The sequence below is a fragment of the Protopterus annectens genome, chromosome 6.part0 (assembly GCF_019279795.1).
Source record: "Protopterus annectens isolate FY-2018-M chromosome 6.part0, PAN1.0, whole genome shotgun sequence".
Lineage (NCBI taxonomy): Eukaryota > Metazoa > Chordata > Ceratodontiformes > Protopteridae > Protopterus > Protopterus annectens.
The window spans coordinates 808,304,102-808,327,382 of record NC_056737.1 but is presented as its reverse complement, the minus strand read 5'-3'; positions in this window follow the sequence as shown (position 1 = coordinate 808,327,382).

The following is a 23,281-nucleotide window of genomic DNA, read 5'->3' as shown; positions in this document are numbered from 1 at the left end:
TGAGTGATTGAGACTGCGTCAAAGTGCATCTCTATTCTAAAACTGAGAAATAACTGTCTTCATTGCATTCGCTACTGTTATTTCTCATGTGATATTTCACTACTAAGACATTTGTTCCCTCTTGTCCATTAGATTGTTGATTGTATGGACCAAATACTTCATGTCTGAATTTTTGCTACTACGCATATCTGATTTCCTGGCTTGTGTACTGTGGACCATTGTCGGACATGAGAATATAAGGTATCCCTTATCCTGTTAGAATAAACTTTAATGAATTAATCACAGTTGCATATGTGTTATTAGTTTGGTTATTTCAAGAAACTTAGAATAATCCTCTATCCATATAAGATAGTTGGCTTTTGGGGATAAATCTGCACTCAATCAACTCCATGGATGGTCTGGAACTGGGTATACTATGTCATTTATTTTAATTGTTGTTATGGTGTATATTGCAGATGGTACAACTTTGTATTTCTTGCTCCTTTTTTGCACTTTTAATATTCCCACATATGATTCATGTTTTCTTCCAAACATTCGTTTTCTCAATTCATTGAGAACTATTGCTTAGTCAGCCTTGTATATCAAGTCCTACACACAGCATATTTCATCACTGAATGAAAAATAAGGCTGAATTTCTTTCTTTACTGATGATTTTTTTTTTTTGATCAGGCCATACTTTTTGCAATGACTTTCAGTCATTTCATTTCTAATTCAGTACCAGAATACCTCTTAAAGACTTTTACTTTTTCTTCTATCATTGTTAACTGCAGTATGACCCAAAGAGTCTTGATTTCTTCTTTTGGAAACTCCTTGTGCGTCACTGGTAGGTATGCATACCTCCTATGAGTAGCTCATTGCCTTGTCTGCATTTCACCTTGCGCTTCTCTGGTAGGTAGGTATACCTGCTATGTGTAGCTCATTGCCTGGTCTGCATTTCACCTTGTGCTTCCCTGGTAGGTATGCATACCTCCTATGAGTAGCTCATTGCATGGTCTGCATTTCACCTTGTGCTTCTCTGGTAGGTAGGTATACCTGCTATGTGTAGCTCATTGCCTGGTCTGCATTTCACCTTCATATCATGTGGTTGTTTATATACCTCTCAAACAGTACAGATTTCCACAGAATGTCCAGATTTTAGCCTCATATTTTTGGTCTGTTCTTTGACAAATCTCTGGGATAAGCTAAGGATTAAAGTCACTAAATAATAATGTGTATTTGAGTTTCAGACTTCATATCCTTCAGAAAAATGCAAGCTAACACAAATCCTGTTATTCTAGCAACGTTCTATGTTTATAAGAGGAATATTTAAAATGTGTCCCTATTTTTGAGCATTTTTGTAAGGTTTTGTCCAGATTTCATGAGCTAAGAGGTTGAAAGGTATGTAACTAACACCCTGTACAATCTCAAAGGTCCATCTGAAGCAAAACAAGAAGGAAAGGGAAGAGACTTCAGCTGTGGATTAGTGAATTACACGCTGACACAATATCTGCCTTAAATGAAATGGTAAACCTGAAACCTGTTCTGAAATTACTACAACAGAAGTACAAATTATACAGTCCCTTTAAATGTGAATGTGATGTCATTTGGACATGTGACCCTGAAAGCTTTTAAATTGCAGCATTTGAATTTACTTGTACTAGACCTGATGAAGCAGTTTGTGAAAGGTTTTTAGCTTGTCTTTATTAAAGTTAATTGATCAAGAATACGATCTGTGTTTGGTGAAGCCATTTTTGTTGTTGCATTTATAAATTACATGCAAATATGTTTTTCTCACTGTTTCATTTTATAGTTATTATGTTCTTGTCATGTAAAGTGGGCTAATTCCAAAAGATGTAGTTTTTAGGTCCCCCCCCCATTGGAACTACATTTATTAAGTTAAACCATTTTTTCTATTTCCTGCATGCTAAGAAGCTTCCAGGTACTTCCTGACTCTGAATCACGTGGTGTTGCATTCTGATGATGCAGGAGGGGGGATAAACACCTTGTAGTGGATAGACATGCTTTCTGTAGTATGCAGCAGATTTCAACAAATAAAGTAAAAGGCTGTAGCACAACAATCAGTCCCTCAGTCAGGCAATCAGACAAGTAACAAAAGATAAATGAAACATGATACATTTTTTAGTAAAGCATATAATGCTTGGCAGACAGTGTAATACCACAGATATAATACTGTAATAAATAGCTATCTACCATAGGTTTATCACTCTTAGGAAGAAAGTGGAACGTGTGAATCACTAAAGTGATAGGCTACAGTAAAATGTATTTGTGTGTGGCATACATTCAGTGATTAGTACTGGAATGAAAATTGTTCATTTAAATGGGCTTCACAGCAATGCAGAAGCTGCACCTGTATGTAGGACTAGGTACTGCAGGCAGTACCTGGTGAGAAGTCAGACTGCCTGCAGTGCTAAGTGCCATATACAGGTGGAGCTGTACTGCAGGCTTAAGGAGTCAGGAGCGAGACAGGAACACCCCTCACATGCACAGTTTAGTGTACTATGAGCATATAGGAGGCTGCTTTACTCTGTTCTGTTTTCAAAATAGATTGAATTCCTTAGTAGACTTGTGCCCCCACAAGCTTATCCTTCATCTTGAATGAGGAAATTTTGAACATGATGGCCATGCCACCCTACAGCTGGAGCTCCTATGCCAGACAGTTTCATGGCAATGCTGCTCCACCTGTACGTCAGAACAGGCTACTCTGCCAGCAATGCAAGGCCTGGCATATAGGAGGAGCAGCTGTGCTAGAGTACATTAACCAGACTATGTTGCATTACTGAGTCCTTAGGTAAATTTGGATCATGGTATTGAAATTTTAAATGCTATGGTTTTGGAATATGAGGCGAAAGCCGATATTCTTCTAACTGAGCTTAATGGTTTAAACAACTCATTAGTGAATGACAGAAATTTTCAGAGTGTAAAATTCAACTATGATAAAGTGTTTGATGAAGTAGATCAGTTTTGTGTTAGAATCCTTAACCGAAAAGTACGTAAATTAGAACGTGACCTCATTGAATATCGTGAAGGGGTGGTATATCCACTGCCTGGTAGATCACGATGGGTCAATAAACCAAATGTGGGTAGTTATACCAATAACAACAACCAGGGGAACATTCCCGAAGAACACAATTTAAAATATAGTGAACCACTTCGTAGAAGCGAAAGGCTGGCTGACAAAGGAAGGAAAGAACTCCCCCAGGATTTTCAGCAACCCCTGGGAGAACGGGGGGGACCAAAACAGACACCTCAAGGGTGGAACAGGAGATAGTAGCATGTCAAGCTGGCAATGTGTCTCAGAATGAACATAACATGTCCTTTACACATGGTAGTAACTACGTTGTAATCAAGAAAGATAATTTTACTATTTTCAACTATACAGACGTTGACATTAAGCAGGACGCCTTTGACTTGCTAACCAGAGGTCTCCAATTTGTACCCCTACGCCCCCTCAATATAGTGAACACTCTAATAGACTTGAAACTTTTTGTTAGGAATTTCAATCTTACACTCTACTTCACGGGGCAACCCTATACCAACAACAAATTGAGTAGGAGTAGTACTTTCAACCCTCCCACCCACCCATCTATTAAGGTCTTTGAGGAACTTGTTGATAGGGACCTTAGATCATTCCGGTCCAAAGTAGCTAAAACATCTCCAACCAACTTAGACCAACAAGCACTCAGACTCATTAACTATCTCAAGAAAGAGAATGTTAGAGTTATGAAACCTAATAAAGGGGGAGGGGTGGTGTTGATGTACAATTCGGATTATGATACTTACATTTACAGCATGTTGCAGGATTCTAACCAGTACGAGCTAGTATCTAGAAATGAGGCTAATATCGCCTATTCGAAGATTAGTTTTATGTTAACTGACCACCTACTTCAAGGCGCTATTAATGAAAAGCTTTACAACTACTTGTATGTCAACAAACCAAGAATCCCTGTTATTTTCGGAATCCCCAAGATACACAAAGGGCTTGACCCTTTAAAGTTTCGACCAATTGTATCTGGGGCAGGAGGCATTACAGAACCTTTAGGGAAATTTATTGACCAGGTAACAAAACAGTTCGGAACATCATTAGAACACGCTTTGTAAGGACTCCTGGGATTTTCTCAAAGGAATAAAACATGCTTTTACAAACCGAACTTCTTTTGATCACTATAGATATAGTTGATCTATTCCCAAGTATTCCACATTCAGTGGGCTTAGAGTGGTTTAATGAAGTATTAAGTAATGAAACCAATCTGGGCAACACTATAACTAACCTGTTAGTTGAATACATGGAAACAATTTTAGAAAACAACTATATACATTTTAATGGTGAAATATACAAGCAGAAAAAAGGAGTAGCTATGGGCACTCCTTGTGCGTCCTTTTATGCTAACACCGTCTTACATAGATGGGAACAAAGGTTTATTTTTTCTACCACCTGGGTACAATATTTAGTGCACTACAAGAGGTACCTAGACGATATATGCATTTTCTGGGCAGGAACCCATGATGAATTTTTGGACTTCATCAAGTATTTAAACTCAACCACCCATTTTTTATCTTTTACGTATACGATTAGTAATGATGAACTACATTATCTTGATGTAACCTTATACAAGGATCGGGTCAACAATGTATTCCAATCTAAACTGTATAGGAAGCCAACCTTTTCTAATACATACTTACACTTTCAGAGTGGACACCCCTTCTGTCAGAAAAAGGGCATTGTCAAAGGACAATTCATAAGAGCTTCTAGAATGTCCAGTACTACACATGATTGTTTAGAAGAGATTGACTTCCTAAAATCTCTATTTCTTGAAAGAGGATACCCCTTAACACTTTTAACTACCTTAGCCCAACAGGTCATGGACAGCAGAGAAGCACTCTATCCCCCTCTTTTAGGTGCAGATGTGGTTGTTTATCACACTGATATTAAAGAGCCTGACCACACTTATGGCAGGTTCATTTACACTTACTGTCTCAACTCCTTTGAAGTTGAAGAAATTTTCCACAGACATTGGCCAGTTCTTTCACTACATGATGAATTGAAAAATATTATACCACCACACCCAAAGTTTATTAGAAAGAGGGACACCAACCTCAAAGAAATTTTTGAAGGGAACAACCATACCAGAACGAACACTCAATTGCCCAAAGCAGGCACCTTTAAATGTGGTGCCTGCAAACAATGTAACACCATTTTTGACACCCCTAGTATTTATATTGTTTCTAGAAACTTTCTGTTTAGACCTAAAGTTTTTACAAACTGTGGCAGCAAAGGAGTGGTATACTTAGGGTTCTGTACCACCTGCACTAGTTTCTATATTGGCAAAACAGAAAGGCCTTTTAGAAGAAGAATTTATGAGCATTTACATGACATTTCTAAACAAAAGGAATCAAATGCTTTATATAAGCATTCCTTGGTTTGCAAGAATTTCAAATTCAAGTTCTTGGTATTGGAACAAGTACTTCCCAATGCTAGGTGGCGACTGGGAAACAAGTCTAGAATATAGAGAACTTTTCTGGCAACTCAGGTTAGAAGCAAGTAGAGCCCCAGGTTTAAATGAGAGTGTTAACATCAGCAGTGTTCTCAAAATTAGAAGAGCTCGCTTGTAGGTTTGTAAGTAGACACACCCTTCACAGTAAGATCATTCACTGTTGTAGGTGTCTGCTGCAACATGACTTTTTAACTGCAGTAAACTTTATGCTTGTATACTTTTTTCAACAATTTTTTCTCTACAGATGTATGTTTTCTATTTCTACTATTTTAAAATTGTTTTAACATTTACCAAATATATTTAACACAAAAATTATGAACAACAGGAATACAGCTTTTTAACATAACTGATAATGCAGTTTATTTAACAGGTTTTATATGTATACACACTTGCTTCTAGAGTTAGTACATGAGCATTAGCACGCATTTTTAAACAGTGTATTTTATGTTTCAAATGTGCAACGCTTTGTAATATGGGTATTTCTTTTTAAACATATGAGCATTTCTCCTTTTTAAATTATGAGTGTTGCTTCACTAAAGTAGCACTCCTTACTAATTGTTAATTGTTAATTGACTTAAGACTAACAGCTAACTAGCTAACCATGTGATAGGGAAAGATATATAAAATGGCACTGTTTCCAATGTTTTAATTCATTTTTAACTTGAAAAAGCTCGGTATCTAGCCGAGCGAAAGCGCTTGTTTTATATCAATAAATTTTCTTGCAACTACCCACTTGGCACTCATTTACTCTGTGGATTACGTTGGTCAGATCCCGCTTTGAAGCTCGTTTTTCTTTGGTTTGGTGATACTGTTGCTATTTATTTCTTAACTTTGGATCATGCTTAGAACAGGTAAAGAGATTCAATAACTATAGAATCTCAATACCTGTTCCTAAGATACTAAAGCTTCCATCAATTCAATACCTTGAGATATTTAAAAACACTGCTTTCTACTATATGACATCATTAGGACATACCACCAGATGACACAGGAACAGGAAGTAATTAGACAGCTGCTCAGCATACAGTACATGCCAACCCTGGCTTTTTAAACCTTAATACATATATCTTCACTGATGTACCTAAGACAAAATCTGTATTTTAGTATTTTTAGCATCAGAAAGCTCACTTTACACGATAAGAGCATAATTATAGCAAAAAGTATTTGTAAAAAAATTGCATATGTTCTTTACGAAGTATCCCTATTTTTTAGTCTTTTATTGCTTATGTTTTGCTTTGTCCATAACTCTGGAGGTAAATGTTGAGAGCATAGTTTGTGGTCTTTTTCCACTGGAACCTTTTTACCAAAGACATAATAAGGGAATTTCTCACATCTGCACATGATTGCTAACAGTTTATTTTCTGTTAATTGGTTTCTTCTCTTTCAGGATCCCAGCTCCCATTCCATTTTATATGACATTTACATGCAACTAAACTACCTTATTCACATCACAGTATTTCAATTTTGAGCATCCTTAACCATTTTGAGCATTCAGAAACTCCTTTCTTGTTCATATCTCTATTCCATAACTACAACTTTTTCCCTAACATCTTTCTTAAAGGCTGTTATCTCAAGATATAATCTGTAAACTTTGCAAGATGTTGTATACTTCCAAGAAACCCCTGCGATGACCACCTGTCTTCTAGCCTTAGCATTTGTACAACTGCATATTTTAATCAGTTTTCAGACCCCCCAAAGTTAGAAAATGGCCCATGTGCTACATATTTTTATTCTATTTTATTTAGTTTGAAATTATGTTGTTTTAATCTATTTAGCAACTTTATCAGCCATTTGTCATATTCTTCTTGTGTCTGCCTCCACAGTAAAGCCATCAGTTATGTTATACATTCAGTACCTTTGAATTACCTGGGCAAGAACTCTTTGGAACACAAATGTTTATGAAACATGTACCTTCATAATAGCATATTAAATGTACACAGGTTGGTGCTTGCTTCATAAAGCTTTATCTGCAAATTTAAAAAAAAATTCTATCTAGCACTGAAAAAATTAACATCTGCCATTCTTTAGATCACTTATTTGACAGTAAAAATAAACAATGTTTTCTCTTAATAACTTTATTCAGATCTTGCAGATCAATGCAATTGTATATCTTGTCTTTCTTTATAACAGTGACCATACTATTTATCATTCTGTTGGTTCTAATTGCTTTTTAATGGTGTCTTGATTTTCCATTCTTTTAACTCATTTAACTTTACTTCTGAGTGCTACCAACACTTTCATGGAACATAAATCACTGGAACTAGATTCAATATTTAAGTGTATGTGATATTCTCCTTGCAAGCTCCCTAAGCCTGTGAATAAATTTGTATAGTCAAGCAGGATACCACTGCTATGGATTTGCACAATGCCTGGAATTTCAATATGATGAGTGACTGATTCTCTACACATGTAGTATTTGCCTTAACACAGCAAACTTGTTTTAGCTTTCCTAATTTCTTGCAAGCAACACAGCCCAAAATATTAAAATAATTTACCTTTTTAGTACTATATTTTGGAAAAAAAATTGGATTCTTTATCTTTAAATTCACATAAGAATTATTTCAATCCAGTAGTTGCACTCAGTAATACAATAGGTTAATAATTTGCCACCAAAAGTCAGCAACTAAAAACTCACTAGCAGTGAAAACAAATAAAGACAATTACTCCACTGTGTACATTATACAAAACACATGGTTGAGAGAGATGAAAATGTGAACCAAACATTTATTGTGGCAAATAAATAAAATGTAAACTGAATGTTAATTGTAGAAATGACAGAAAATGTGAACTGAAACATTTATTGTCAGCATGAGATAAAAATATGAACTGATCATTTCTTGTCACAAAGAGATAAAATGATAATACATATTCAGTTTGCATTTTTCTCTTTACATAATATGCATGTAGGCTCTTTTCAATACTTCTGTACCACTGTAATACAAAAGTATCGAGTTAAAACATTATATTCTATATCTGTGACTAATTTAAATTCAACTTTGTGCCCATCTCTTCTCAGTATTTCTTTTTAAACAGCTGACTGGTACTTCTGTCACTTTGTTTCTGATGCATGTTCAGACTCACTGTATAAAAAGTTTACTTTCTAGAGCAACAGCAACAAAATCATTTTCATGTCTTTTTCAATGGTATGTAAACTCTTTTGAGCATATATTTATGCATTTCATAATTTTAGTAATATGCCTTCTTGCAGCACAGATTGTGCATGATAGGATAAATGTACATACTCTGTGTCTTCTCATACTTATAGGCATGTGCACTGCATGAAGCATAGATTAAAGTTGTATGTTCTTATCTCTGGTCTTCATTCTGATTTCTCATATGGCTCTATGTTTGTACCTATTACTGCTGCAGGATTACCTGAGTTTACTTTCATTGTTGCCTTATTATTTGATTTAATTTTTATTTTGCTTACTTCCATGTTCCTTATTTAATTATTTTAACTGTATGCTGCTAATTTCACTTGCTCTTTACATGCCTGCAGTGTCTTGTATGGTCAGCCTGTTTTATTTAAATGCCTACCCTTTGGTTAATCATTTTCTAAAGCACAAACTATACTATCCCTTAATATACTGAATCAAGCACTTCACCATATTTGAGCTTTGAATTCTATTATTCAGATCAGTAACATATATGTCTGCTGTCTCCATGGGGCCCTATGTTTCTATAAAGGACAAATGAATAAATGGCAGACTGTTTCTGGGCTCACAATAATCACTGAATGTATCTCAAAGTATTGTTATTTTGTCTTTTTACTCTTCACAAAAAGCAAAAGCCATGGTGGTGCAGCGGTAGCGTTGTTGCCTCACAGCAAGAGGTTCTCCCATTCGATTCTCGGCTGGAACGCCTTCTGTGTGGAGTCTGCATGTCCTCCCCGCGGTCGAGTGGCATTCAAAAGACATGCGTAGAATGGGCGTGCCTTCGTTGAAGGTAGGGCATCGAGCTGGCACCTTGGCACCCGTAAAAAATCTACTGCCAATCATTAGCGGACCAGAGTTCCACTGTGGCGACCCCTAACTGGGAAAAGCTGAAAGAAGAAGACTCTTCACAAAAAGTAAAAGAGTTAAATACCTTCAAGGCTTCTTCCCCAGTGATATGCAGTAATGAAGCACATTGTACCTGTTTGGGCTTCAAAGCTATTCTACACATAGTAAGGAATAAATCAGATGCTGTATCTTTTTATTTTTATTTTGTTAACCAGGGTAGAGCACTGATACACAAGAACCTTTTTCACATTCATCCCATGAGAACTACCTGGTAAGTGACTTGCATAGAGTCACACAGCAGGCAAATAGAGGCTAAGGGAATTAAATCCTAGACCACATGAAGTAGTTCATTAAGAGTTTTCAGCCTTACATCTCTGTGATAATATCCAAAGCTAGTACCAAAGATTTCACTTTTCTGTTAAACTTCCATGCAGTGAGAATAGCTCCCAGGTGCAGTTGGAGTACATTTCTACTGAGAATTACACTTTTGTAGTTAAAAAGACAGAAACCTTTGAAAATAAATAGACTTCTTCATTTCTGCATATGTATTTCTTCATCTCTGGTAAATATTTCTTCATTTCACACACCATGTCACAATCAGAAGCACAGTACATGTGGTGTAACTTCAGTGAGATGTGTACTCTGACTGAAGTAAACAGAAATTGTATAGTATTATGTACAAGTCACTGCAGCTGTCACATTAGCACACACATGTATGTGTATGTAGTGGGTTGACTTGCGTCCTTAACAATTAGTGTTTTTTCCTAATGTGAAGCTCCCACAGCTGTGAAGTTTGACACCCATCCAACACACATCATGGCATTTTTGTACAGAGACGGCCTCCTTGATCTACAGTCCCTGATGTCCATTGAACATAGGAGAATCACACATCTGTAAGCAAAGGAAACTGATAGCAAAATAAATATTTTATTGCTCAGAAATGGACCTTTTGCTAAAGTAACAAAGAGGACCACCCAAACACAAGGGACAGACAGATGATTAAAGGAACCCACTGCAAACAAACCTCTCAAACACTAATTGATTTACTATGTACTGATATATCTCTTTTATCTCACTTTGAGTGATTCTGTGCCTCAAGTTGACTCAGGTTATAAGCCAAGCAGTATAAGCAAATATCAAAAGAGTAGAGAAAGGAGGAGCCAGAATCAACACCAGAAGGAAATCAGAAATTAAATCCAGTTACAGTGTAGTACTGAAGGATGTTTTACATTAGAAGTGGAAATCCAAGATATAATATTAAATACAATTATGCATAAAAGATCAAGTGGTTATAATCAAATAACGACCATGGGCACATTCCTTTTTTATTTAAAAATACAAATATTAAATAGTAATGCATGTAATTATAAAAAAAAACCAGAAGAACTGAAAAATAAAGTTGAAAACCAGTGAAGAAAAAAGGAAGGTAGAGACAGAAAAATGAGAAATATACATAATTTATCAAGATACACTTACTAGACCATATTCAATTGTCATCATCACGAGTCCCAAAAGCAATCAGGAATTGTATTATAATCCCCCTCCATTCTTATACTGGGAAGGATAGTAGGGGAAAATCCTACCAATCTGATATAACATTGGTTGCCATAGTAACTAAAATTACATATCTCTGTTCATAAATACCAGGATCCTCATTATCATTTAATAACACATTTAAAGCAGAACACTGAACCGTAGTTCACCAATGAAGTATTAGCATTTTCCACTAACTTCTCAGTTGCATACATGCCCAACAGCAATGAAAAAGTGCTTGTGGTTTGAAACAATGACATTAAAATTGTTGACTTTATATCCTGTTAGACAACAACCTGTGCAATGAAAATGAACAGTATAAAATTAAATAGTATAGAAGCATTACACAAAGCCAGATGTTTTTTAAAGATCTTCATAAATATTCCTAACCATTTCTCATATAACATCTGCACTGCAGACTCATTTATCCATCTAACTTTTCATGGACATACAAGCATCCATTTACCTGTGGTTATTACTTTATAAATTGCTGTCAATTTGTTTTTTAATGATAAGCAAAGACAATATGAGGATATCAAGTTTGTGCCCATAGCCGATGAAATTCTCATGTATGACTAGTATTCATGCTTGGTAATGTGTATATATATATATATATATATATATATATATATATATATATATATAGTACATCTTTCTCTCAAATCAAGAAATGTGATAACATCTTGTAGAATATATTTTATTATGGAACAACAATGCATAACTTGAAATCTCAGCCATGGCATAAAATGCCAAAAAAAGACATAAGATCCTGAAATATAGGTTTAAAGAACGGAATAAATAGATTGATCTGGTAGGGTGTATGACCCATTTCCTTAATACTTGGTACATATCTAGGAGATTGCATTGTACTGCTACCACATTCAAAAAGGCTTGTGAAACTGGGTATTTCTTTAAATCTGGTATTTTATGACCAGAAAGCCTCCTGCCATTAACATTCTCCATGGAATCCAAGGGTTATCAACCCACCATAAATAAATAGAATATACCATTTGAACTGATTAACCCATGGGTTGTGGAAGATAAACATATGTTGCAAAAGACACAGATATAATGATATGATGAGCACTTTGATGATATATACTCTTCCTAGAAGATAAAACAAACTTAGAATTATACATAACTATATGCTTATTAGTTAACAAAATATATGCAGCATGTGTATGCTGATTTCAAATATATAGAAATATAAATAAAAATCCTAATAATTGTGACTATTGATTGCTGCACAAAAGGAAGGAGAGCTTCATACCTATGATCAGATGCCTCAACCTCATATAACTGCAGCCTGACAAATTTATTATAATTTTAAAGTCCATTCTGTTCAGTACATATGCAAATAGTTGCATATTTCTGTTGACTGCCTCAGAAAATATTAACAAAACTACTATTATGTCATAATAAGCATTGCATTACCAACACATTTCTATCTCTAAGCTTATTATCTATATTGTATAGCATGGATTAGAAGCAGTAACAAAAATCGAAGAAGATAACAGACAACTATTGCTGAATACCGATATTAAGTTTAACTACTGGGGTAAGTTCAGCATTAATATTTATTGATGCACAAGTAAAGAATATATCTTGCTGATGACCTCAGTAATCTGACATGGAAATTATAATACTGGAGAACTGATATATTCTTTATTAAACACATGAAAAGCCTTGTTGACATCAAATTTCATAACATAGCAGTCGATCAGGGATAGTTATTACATTTCTAGCAATAGCATCACGGTCTGCTAGAATCTTCAATTTATCATATTTCTACACTGTTCCTTATACAGTATAGCATCAGGTACTAATGCAATACAACTGCTAATAACATTTGCCATAATGCAGTGGTCTACCTTGAGAATGAATGGCTTAAACTCTGAGCTTTGGCAAGCTAAGACCTACATGCAATCAACCGGACGTATAAGTGAATTTAAGTAAATCTTTATCTGCACTTTTTTCAAATAAAACATCATTTAAATTGATTTATTAAGCCGGAAGTTGTGGCTCTGTTTTTTCAGTTAATGCTTGTTAGAATTTAGTGCTTGTTAGAATTCCTGCATAGCCAGTGATAGGTGGGGGTAGTTTACTTCATTGTTATTCGGTTTCTGCCTTATATAAGTGGTACATTTTGGATTATTTTCTGCTTAAACTCTGAGCTTTGGCCAGCTAAGACCTACATGCAATCAACCGGACGTATATGTGAATTTAAGTAAATCCTTACCTGCACTTTTTTCAAATAATACAGCATTAAAATTGATTTATTTCTGTTGAATTGAATACTATCTAGCTGGAAGTTGTGGCTCTGATTTTTCAGTTAATGCTTGTGAGAATTTAGTGCTTGTTAGAATTCCTGCGTAGCCAGTGATAAGTGGTGGTAGTTCATTTCATTCTTATTCGGTTTCTGCCTTATATAAGTGGTACATTTTGGATTATTTTCTGCTTAAACTCTGAGCTTTAGCCAGCTAAGATCTACATTCAATCAACTGCACGTATAAGTGAATATAAGTAAATCTTTATCTGCACTTTTTTCAAATAAAACAGCATTAAAATTGATTTATTTGTGCTGAATTGAATACTATCTAGCTAGAAGTTGTGGCTCTGTTTTTTCAGTTAATGCTTGTTAGAATTTAGTGCTTGTTAGAATTCCTGCATAACCAGTGATAAGTGGGGGTAGTTCATTGCATTGTTATTCAGTTTCTGCCTTATATAATTGGTACATTTTGGATTATTTTCTGCTTAAACTCTGAGCTTTGGCAAGCTAAGACCTACATGCAATCAACCGGATGTATAAGTGAATTTAAGTAAATCTTTATCTGCACATTTTTCAAATAACACAGCATTTAAATTGATTTATTAAGCTGGAAGTTGTGGCGCTGTTTTTTCAGTTAATGCTTGTTAGAATGTAGTGCTTGTTAGAATTCCTACATAGCCAGTGATAGGTGGGTATAGTTCACTTTATTGTTATTCGGTTTCTGCCTTATATAAGTGGTACACTTTGGATTATTTTCTGCTTAAACTCTGAGCTTTAGCCAGCTAAGACCTACATGCAATCAACTGGACCTATAAGTGAATTTAAGTAAATATTTATCTGCACTTTTTTCAAATACTACAGCATTTAAATTGATTTATTTGTGTTGCATTAAATACTATCTAGCTGGAAGTTGTGGCTCTGTTTTTTCAGTTAATGCTTGTTAGAATTTAGTGCTTGTTAGAATTCCTGCATAGCCAGTAATAAGTGGGGGTAGTTCACTTCATTGCTATTCGGTTTCTGCCTTATATAAGTGGTACATTTTGGATTATTTTCTGCTTAAACTCTGAGCATTGGCCAGCTAAGACCTGCATGCAATCAACTGGATGTATAAGTGAATTTAAGTAAATCTTTATCTGCACTTTTTTTAAATAATACAGCATTAAAATTGATTTATTTGTGTTGAATTGAATACTATCTAGCTGGAAGTTGTGGCTCTGTTTTTTTCAGTTAATGCTTGATAGAATTTAGTGCTTGTTAGAATTCCTGCATAGCCAGTGATAAGTGGTGGTAGTTCATTTCATTGTTATTCAGTTTCTGCCTTATATAAGTGGTACATTTTGGATTATTTTCTGCTTAAACTCTGAGCTTTAGCCAGCTAAGACCTACATGCAATCAACCGGACATATAAGTGAATTTAAATAAATCTTTATCTGCACATTTTCAAATAATACAGCATTTAAATTGATTTATTTGTGTTGCATTGAATACTATCTAGCTGGAAGTTGTGGCTCTGTTTTTTCAGTTAATGCTTGTTAGAATTTAGTGCTTGTTAGAATTCCTGCATAGCCAGTGATAAGTGGGGGTAGTTCATTTCATTGTTATTCGGTTTCTGCCTTATATAAGTGATACATTTTGGATAATTTTCTACTTAAACTCTGAGCTTTAGCCAGCTAAGACCTACATGCAATCCACTGGACATATAAGTGAATTTAAGTAAATCTTTATCTGCACATTTTTCAAAAAATACAGCATTTAAATTGATTTATTTGTGTTGCATTGAATACTATCTAGCTGGAAGTTGTGACTCTGTTTTTTTCAGTTAATGCTTGTTAGAATTTAGTGTTTTAGAATTCCTGCATAGTCAGTGATAAGTGGGGGTAGTTCACTTCATTCTTATTCAGTTTCTGCCTTATATAAATGGTAAATTTTAAATAACTTTCTGCTTAAACTCTGAGCTTTGGCCAGTTAAGACCTACATGCAATCAACCGGACGTATAAGTGAATTTAAGTAAATCTTTATCTACACTTTTTTTCAAATAATACAGCATTTAAATTGATTTATTTGTGTTGCATTGAATAGTATCTAGCTGGAAGATGTGGCTCTGTTTTTTCAGTTAATGCTTGTTAGAATTTACTGCTTGTTAGAATTCCTGCATAGCCAGTGATAAGTGGGGGTAGTTCACTTCATTGTTATTCGGTTTCTGCCTTATATAAGTGGTACATTTTGGATTATTTCCTGATTAAACTCTGAGCTTTGGCCAGCTAAGACCTACATGCAATCAACCGGATGTATAACTGAATTTAAGAAAATCTTTATCTGCACCTTTTTCAAATAATACAGCATTTAAATGTATTTATTTGTGTTGCATTGAATACTATCTAGCTGGAAGTTGTGGCTCTGTTTTTTCAGTTAATGCTTGTTAGAATTTAGTGCTTGTTAGAATTCCTGCATAGCCAGTGATAAGTGGAGGTAGTTCACTTTATTGTTATTCGGTTTCTGCCTTATATAAGGGTTACATTTTGGATTATTTCCTGATTAAACTCTGAGCTTTGGCCAGCTAAGACAAACATGCAATCAACCGGACGTATAAGTGAATCTAAGTAAATCTTTATCTGCACTTTTTTTCAAATAATACAGCATTTAAATTGATTTATTTGTGTTGCATTGAATATTATCTAGCTGGATGTTGTGGCTCTGTTTTTCCAGTTATTCTTGTTAGAATTTAATGCTTGTTAGAATTCCTGCATAGCCAGTGATAACTGGGAATAGTTCCCTTCATTGTTATTCAGTTTCTGCCTTATATAAGTGGTACATTGTGGATTATTATCAGTTTAAACTCTGAGCTTTGGCCAGCTAAAACTTACATGCAATCAACCGGACGTATAAGTGAATTTAAGTAAATCATTATCTGCACTTTTTTCAAATAACACAGCATTTAAATTGATTTATTAAGCTGGAAGTTGTGGCTCTGTTTTTCAGTTAATGCTTGTTAGAATTTAGTGCTTGTTAGAATTCCTGCATAGCCAGTGATAGGTGGGTATAGTTCACTTCATTGTTATTCGTTTTCTGCCTTATATAAGTGCTACATTTTGGATTATTTTCTGCTTAAACTCTGAGCATTGGCCAGCTAAGACCTACATGCAATCAACCGGACGTATAAGTGAATTTAAGTAAATCTTTATCTGCATTTTTTTCAAATAATACAGCATTTAAATTGATTTATTTGTGTTACATTGAATACTATCTAGCTGGAAGTTGTGGCTCTATTTTTTCAGTTAATGCTTGTTAGAATTTAGTGTTTGTTAGAATTCCTGCATAGTCAGTGATAAGTGGGGGTAGTTCACTTCATTGTTATTCGGTTTCTGCCTTATATAAGTGGTATATTTTGGATTATTTTCCGCTTAAACTCTGAGCTTTTGCCAGCTAAGACCTAAATGCAATCAACCGGACATATAAGCAAATTTAAGTAAATCTTTATCTGCACTTTTTTCAAATAATACAGCATTTAAATTGATTTATTTGTTTTGCATTGAATACAATCTAGCTGGAAGTTGTGGCTCTGTTTTCTTTCAATTAATGCTTGTTAGAATTTCGTGCTTGTTAGAATTCCTGCATAGCCAGTGATAAGTGGGGGTAGTTTACTTCATTGATATTCGGTTTCTGCCTTATATAAGTTGTAAACTTTGGATTACTTTCTGCTTAAACTCTGAGCTTTGGCCAGTTAAGACCTACATGAAATCAACCGGACGTATAAGTGAATTTAAGTAAATATTTATCTACACTTTTTTCAAATAATACAGCATTTAAATTGATTTATTTGTGTTGCATTGAATAGTATCTAGCTGGAAGATGTGGCTCTGTTTTTTCAGTTAATGCTTGTTAAAATTTACTGCTTGTTAGAATTCCTGCATAGCCAGTGATAAGTGGGGGTAGTTCACTTCATTGTTATTCGGTTTCTGCCTTATATAAGTGGTACATTTTGGATTATTTTCCTGAATAAAATCTGAGCTTTGGCCAGCTAAGACCTGCATGCAATCAACCGGATGTATAACTGAATTTAAGAAAATCTTTAGCTGCACCTTTTTCAAATAATACAGCATTTAAATGTATTTATTTGTGTTGCATTGAATACTATCTAGCTGGACATTGTGGCTCTGTTTTTTCAGTTAATGCCTGTTAGAATTTAGTGCTTGTTAGAATTCCTGCATAGCCAGTGATAAGTGGAGGTAGTTCACTTCATTGTTATTCGGTTTCTGCCTTATATAAGGGGTACATTTTGGATTATTTCCTGATTAAACTTTGCGCTTTGGCCAGCTAAGACCTACATGCAATCAACCGGACGTATAAGTGAATCTAAGTAAATCTTTATCTGCACTTTTTTCAAATAATACAGCATTTAAATTGATTTATTTGTGTTGCATTGAATATTATCTAGCTGGAAGTTGTGGCTCTGTTTTTCCAGTTATTCTTGTTAGAATTTAATGCTTGTTAGAATTCCTGCATAGCCAGTGATAACTTGGGATAGTTCCCTTCATTGTTATTCAGTTTCTGCCTTATATAAGTGGTACATTGTGGATTATTATCGGTATAAACTCTGAGCTTTGGCCAGCTAACACTTACATGCAGTCAACTGGACGTATAAGTGAATTTAAGCAAATCTTTATCTGCACTTTTTTTCAAATAACACAGCATTTAAATTGATTTATTAAGCTGGAAGTTGTGGCTCTGTTTTTTCAGGTAATGCTTGTTAGAATTTAGTGCTTGTTAGAATTCCTGCATAGCCAGTGATAGGTGGGTATAGTTCACTTCATTGTTATTCGTTTTCTGCCTTATATAAGTGCTACATTTTGGATTATTTTCTGCTTAAACTCTGAGCATTGGCCAGCTAAGACCTACATGCAATCAACCGGACGTATAAGTGAATTTAAGTAAATCTTTATCTGCACCCTTTTCAAATAATACAGCATTTAAATTCATTTATTTGTGTTGCATTAAATACTATCTAGCTGGAAGTTGTGGCTCTGTTTTTTCAGTTAATGCTTGTTAGAATTTAGTGCTTGTTAGAATTCCTGCATAGACAGTGATATGTGGGGGTAGTTCACTTCATTGTTATTCGGTTTCTGCCTATATAAGTGGTACATTTTGGATTATTTTCTGCTTAAACTCTGAGCATTGGCCAGCTAAGACCTACATGCAATCAACCGGACGTATAAGTGAATTTAAGTAAATCTTTATCTGCACATTTTCAAAAAATATAGCATTTAAATTGATTTATTTGTGTTGCATTGAATACAATCTAGCTGGAAGTTGTGGCTCTGTTTTTTCAGTTAATGCTTGTTAGAATTTAGTGCTTGTTAGAATTCCTGCATAGCCAGTGATAAGTGGAGGTAGTTCATTTCATTGTTATTCGGTTTCTGCCTTATATAAGTGGTACATTTTGGATTATTTTCTGCTTAAACTCTGAGCATTGGTCAGCTAAGACCTACATGCAATCAACTGGACGTATAAGTGAATTTAAGTAAATCTTTATCTGCACATTTTCAAAAAATACAGCATTTAAATTGATTTATTTGTGTTGCATTGAATACTATCTAGCTGGAAGTTGTGGCTCTTTTTTTCAGTTAATGCTTGTTAGAATTTAGTGCTTGTTAGAATTCCTGCATAGCCAGTGATAAGTGGGGGTAGTTCACTTCATTGTTATTCGGTTTCTGCCTTATATAAGTGATACATTTTGGAAAATTTTCTGCTTAAACTCTGAGCTTTGGCCAGCTAAGACCTACATGCAATCAACCGGACGTATATGTGAAATTAAATAAATCTTTATCTGCATTTTTTTCAAATAATACAGCATTTAAATGTATTTATTTGTGTTACATTGAATACTATCTAGCTGGAAGTTGTGGCTCTATTTTTTCAGTTAATGCTTGTTAGAATTTAGTGTTTGTTAGAATTCCTGCATAGTCAGTGATAAGTGGGAGTAGTTCACTTCATTGTAATTTGGTTTCTGCCTTATATAAGTGGTATATTTTGGATTATTTTCCGCTTAAACTCTGAGCTTTGGCCAGCTAAGACCTAAATGCAATCAACCGGACGTATAAGCGAATTTAAGTAAATCTTTATCTGCACTTTTTCAAATAATACAGCATTTAAATTGATTTATTTGTTTTGCATTGAATACTATCTAGCTGGAAGTTGTGGCTCTGTTTTTTCAATTAATGCTTGTTAGAATTTAGTGCTTGTTAGAACTCCTACATAGAAAGTAATAAGTGGGGGTAGTTTACTTCATTGATATTGGGTTTCTGCCTTATATAAGTGGTAAATTTTGGATTATTTCCTGATTAAACTCTGAGCTTTGGCCAGCTAAGACCTGCATGCAATCAACCGGATGTATAACTGAATTTATGCCTGATTTTTTCAGTAATGCTTGTTAGAATTTTAGTGCTTTGTAGAATCCCTGCAAAGCCAGTAAATAAGTGGAGGTAGTTCACTTCATTGTTATTCGGTTTCTGCCTTATATAAAAGGTACATTTTGGATTATTTCCTGATTAAACTCTGAGCTTTGGCCAGCTAAGACCTACATGCAATCAACCGGACATATAACTGAATTTAAGAAAATCTTTATCTGCACCTTTTTCAAATAATACAGCATTTAAATTGATTTATTTGTGTTGCATTGAATACTACCTAGCTGGAAGTTGTGGCTCTGTTTTTTCAGTTAATGCTTGTTAGAATTTAGTGCTTGTTAGAATTCCTGCATAGCCAGTAATAAGTGGGGTTAGTTCATTTCATTGTTATTCGGTTTCTGCCTTATATAAGTGGTACATTTTGGATTATTTTCTGCTTAAACTCTGAGCTTTGGCCAGCTAAGACCTACATGCAATCAACCGGACGTATAAGTGAATTTAAGTAAATCTTTATCTGCACTTTTTTCAAATAATACAGCATTTAAATTGATTTATTTGTGTTGCATTGAATATTATCTAGCTGGAAGTTGTGGCTCTGTTTTTCCAGTTATTCTTGTTAGAATTTAGTGCTTGTTAGAATTCCTGCATAGCCAGTGATAAGTGGGGATAGTTCCCTTCATTGTTATTCAGTTTCTGCCTTATATAAGTGGTACATTTTGGATTATTATCGGCTTAAACTCTGAGCTTTGGCCAGCTAAAACTTACATGCAATCAACCGGACGTATAAATGAATTTAAGTAAATCTTTATCTGAACTTTTTTCAAATAATACAGCATTTAAATTGATTTATTTGTGTTGCATTGAATACTATCTAGCTGGTAGTTGTGGCTCTGTTTTTTCAGTTAATGCTTGTTAGAATTTAGTGTTTGTTAGAATTCCTGCATAGCCAGTGATAAGTGGGGGTAGTTCAGTTCATTGTTATTCGGTTTCTGCCTTATATAAGTGGTACATTTTGAATTATTTTCTGCTTAAACTCTGAGCTTTGGCAGCTAAGACCTACATGCAATCAACCGGACGTATAAGTGAATTTAAGTAAATCTTTATCTGCACGTTTTTCAAATAATGCAGCATTTAAACTAATTTATTTGTGTTGCTTTGAATACTATCTACCTGGAAGTTGTGGCTCTGTTTTTTCAGTTAATGCTTGTTAGAATTTAGTGCTTGTTAGAATTCCTGCATAGCCAGTGATAAGTGGGGGTAGTTCACTTCATTGTTATTCTGTTTCTGCCTTATATAAGTGGTACAGTTTGGATTATTTTCTGCTTAAACTCTGAGCTTTGCCCAGCTAAGACCTACATGCAATAAACTGGATGTATAAGTGAATTTAAGTAAGTCTTTATCTGCACTTTTTTCAAATAATACAGCATTTAAATTGATTTATTTGTGTTGCATTGAATACTATCTAGCTGGAAGTTGTGGCTCTGTTTTTTCAGTTAATGCTTGTTAGAATTTAGGGCTTGTTAGAATTCCTGCATAAGCAGTGATAAGTGGGGGTAGTTCACTTCATTGTTATTCGGTTTCTGCCTTATAAAAATGGTAAATTTTGGATTATTTTCTGATTAAACTCTGAGCTTTGGCCAGCTAAGACCTACATGCAATCAACCGGATGTATAAGTGAATTTAAGTAAATCTTTATCGGCACTTTTTTCAAATAATACAGCATTTAAATTGATTTATTTGTGTTGCATTGAATACTAACTAGCTGGAAGTTGTGGCTCTGTTTTTTTCAGTTAATGCTTGTTAGAATTTAGTGTTTGTTAGAATTCCTGCATAGCCAGTGATAAGTGGGGGTAGTTCAGTTCATTGTTATTCGGTTTCTGCCTTATATAAGTGGTACATTTTGAATTATTTTCTGCTTAAACTCTGAGCTTTGGCAGCTAAGACCTACATGCAATCAACCGGACGTATAAATGAATTTAAGTAAATCTTTATCTGCACTTTTTTCATATAATACAGCATTTAAATTGATTTATTTCTGTTGCATTGAAAACTATCTAGCTGGAAGTTGTGGCTCTGTTTTCTCAGTTAATGCTTGTTAGAATTTAGTGCTTGTTAGAATTCCTGCATAGCCAGTGATAAGAGGGGGTAGTACACTTCGTTGTTATTCGGTTTCTGCCTTATATAAGTGGTACAGTTTGGACTATTTTATGCTTAAACTCTGAGGTTTGGTCAGCTAAGACCTACATGCAATCAACCGGACGTATAAGTGAATTTAAGTAAATCTTTATCTGCACTTTTTTCAAATAATGCAGCATTTAAACTGATTTATTTGTGTTGCATTGAATACTATCTACCTGGAAGTTGTGGCTCTGTTTTTTCAGTTAATGCTTGTTAGAATTTAGTGCTTGTTAGAATTCCTGCATAGCCAGTGATAAGTGGGGGTAGTCCACTTCATTGTTATTCTGTTTCTGCCTTATATAAGTGGTACAGTTTGGATTATTTTCTGCTTAAACTCTGAGCTTTGCCCAGCTAAGACCTACATGCAATAAACTGGATGTATAAGTGAATTTAAGTAAGTCTTTATCTGCACTTTTTTCAAATAATACAGCATTTAAATTGATTTATTTGTGTTGCATTGAATACTATCTAGCTGGAAGTTGTGGCTCTGTTTTTTCAGTTAATGCTTGTTAGAATTAAGGGCTTGTTAGAATTCCTGCATAAGCAGTGATAAGTGGGGGTTGTTCGCTTCATTGTTATTTGGTTTCTGCCTTATAAAAATGGTAAATTTTGGATTATTTTCTGATTAAACTCTGAGCTTTGCCCAGCTAAGACCTACATGCAATCAACCGGATGTATAAGTGAATTTAAGTAAATCTTTATCGGCACTTTTTTCAAATAATACAGCATTTAAATTGATTTATTTGTGTTGCATTGAATACTAACTAGCTGGAAGTTGTGGCTCTGTTTTTTTCAGTTAATGCTTGTTAGAATTTAGGGTTTGTTAGAATTCCTGCATAGCCAGTGATAACTCGGGGTACTTCACTTAATTGTTATTCGGTTTCTGCCTTATATGCGGGGTACATTTTGGATTATTTTCTGCTTAAACTCTGAGCTTTGGCCAGCTAAAATTTACATGCAATCAACCGGACGTATAAAGGAATTTAAGTAAATCTTTATCTGAACTTTTTTCAAATAATACAGCATTTAAATTGATTTGTTTGTGTTCCATTGAATACTATCTAGCTGGAAATTGTGCCTCTGTTTTTTCAGTTAATGCTTGTTAGAATTTAGTGCTTCTAAGAATTCCTGCATAGCCAGTGATAAGTGGGGGTAGTTCATTTCATTGTTATTCGGTTGCTGCCTTATTTAAGTGGTACATTTTGGATTATTTTCTGCTTAAACTCTGAGCTTTGGCCAGCTAAGACCAACATGCAATCAACTGGACGTATAATCTTTATCTGCACTTTTTTCAAATAATACAGCATTTAAATTGATTTATTTATGTTGCATTGAATACTATCTAGCTGGAAGTTGTGGCTCTGTTTTTCAGTTAATGCTTGTTAGAATTTAGTGCTTGTTTG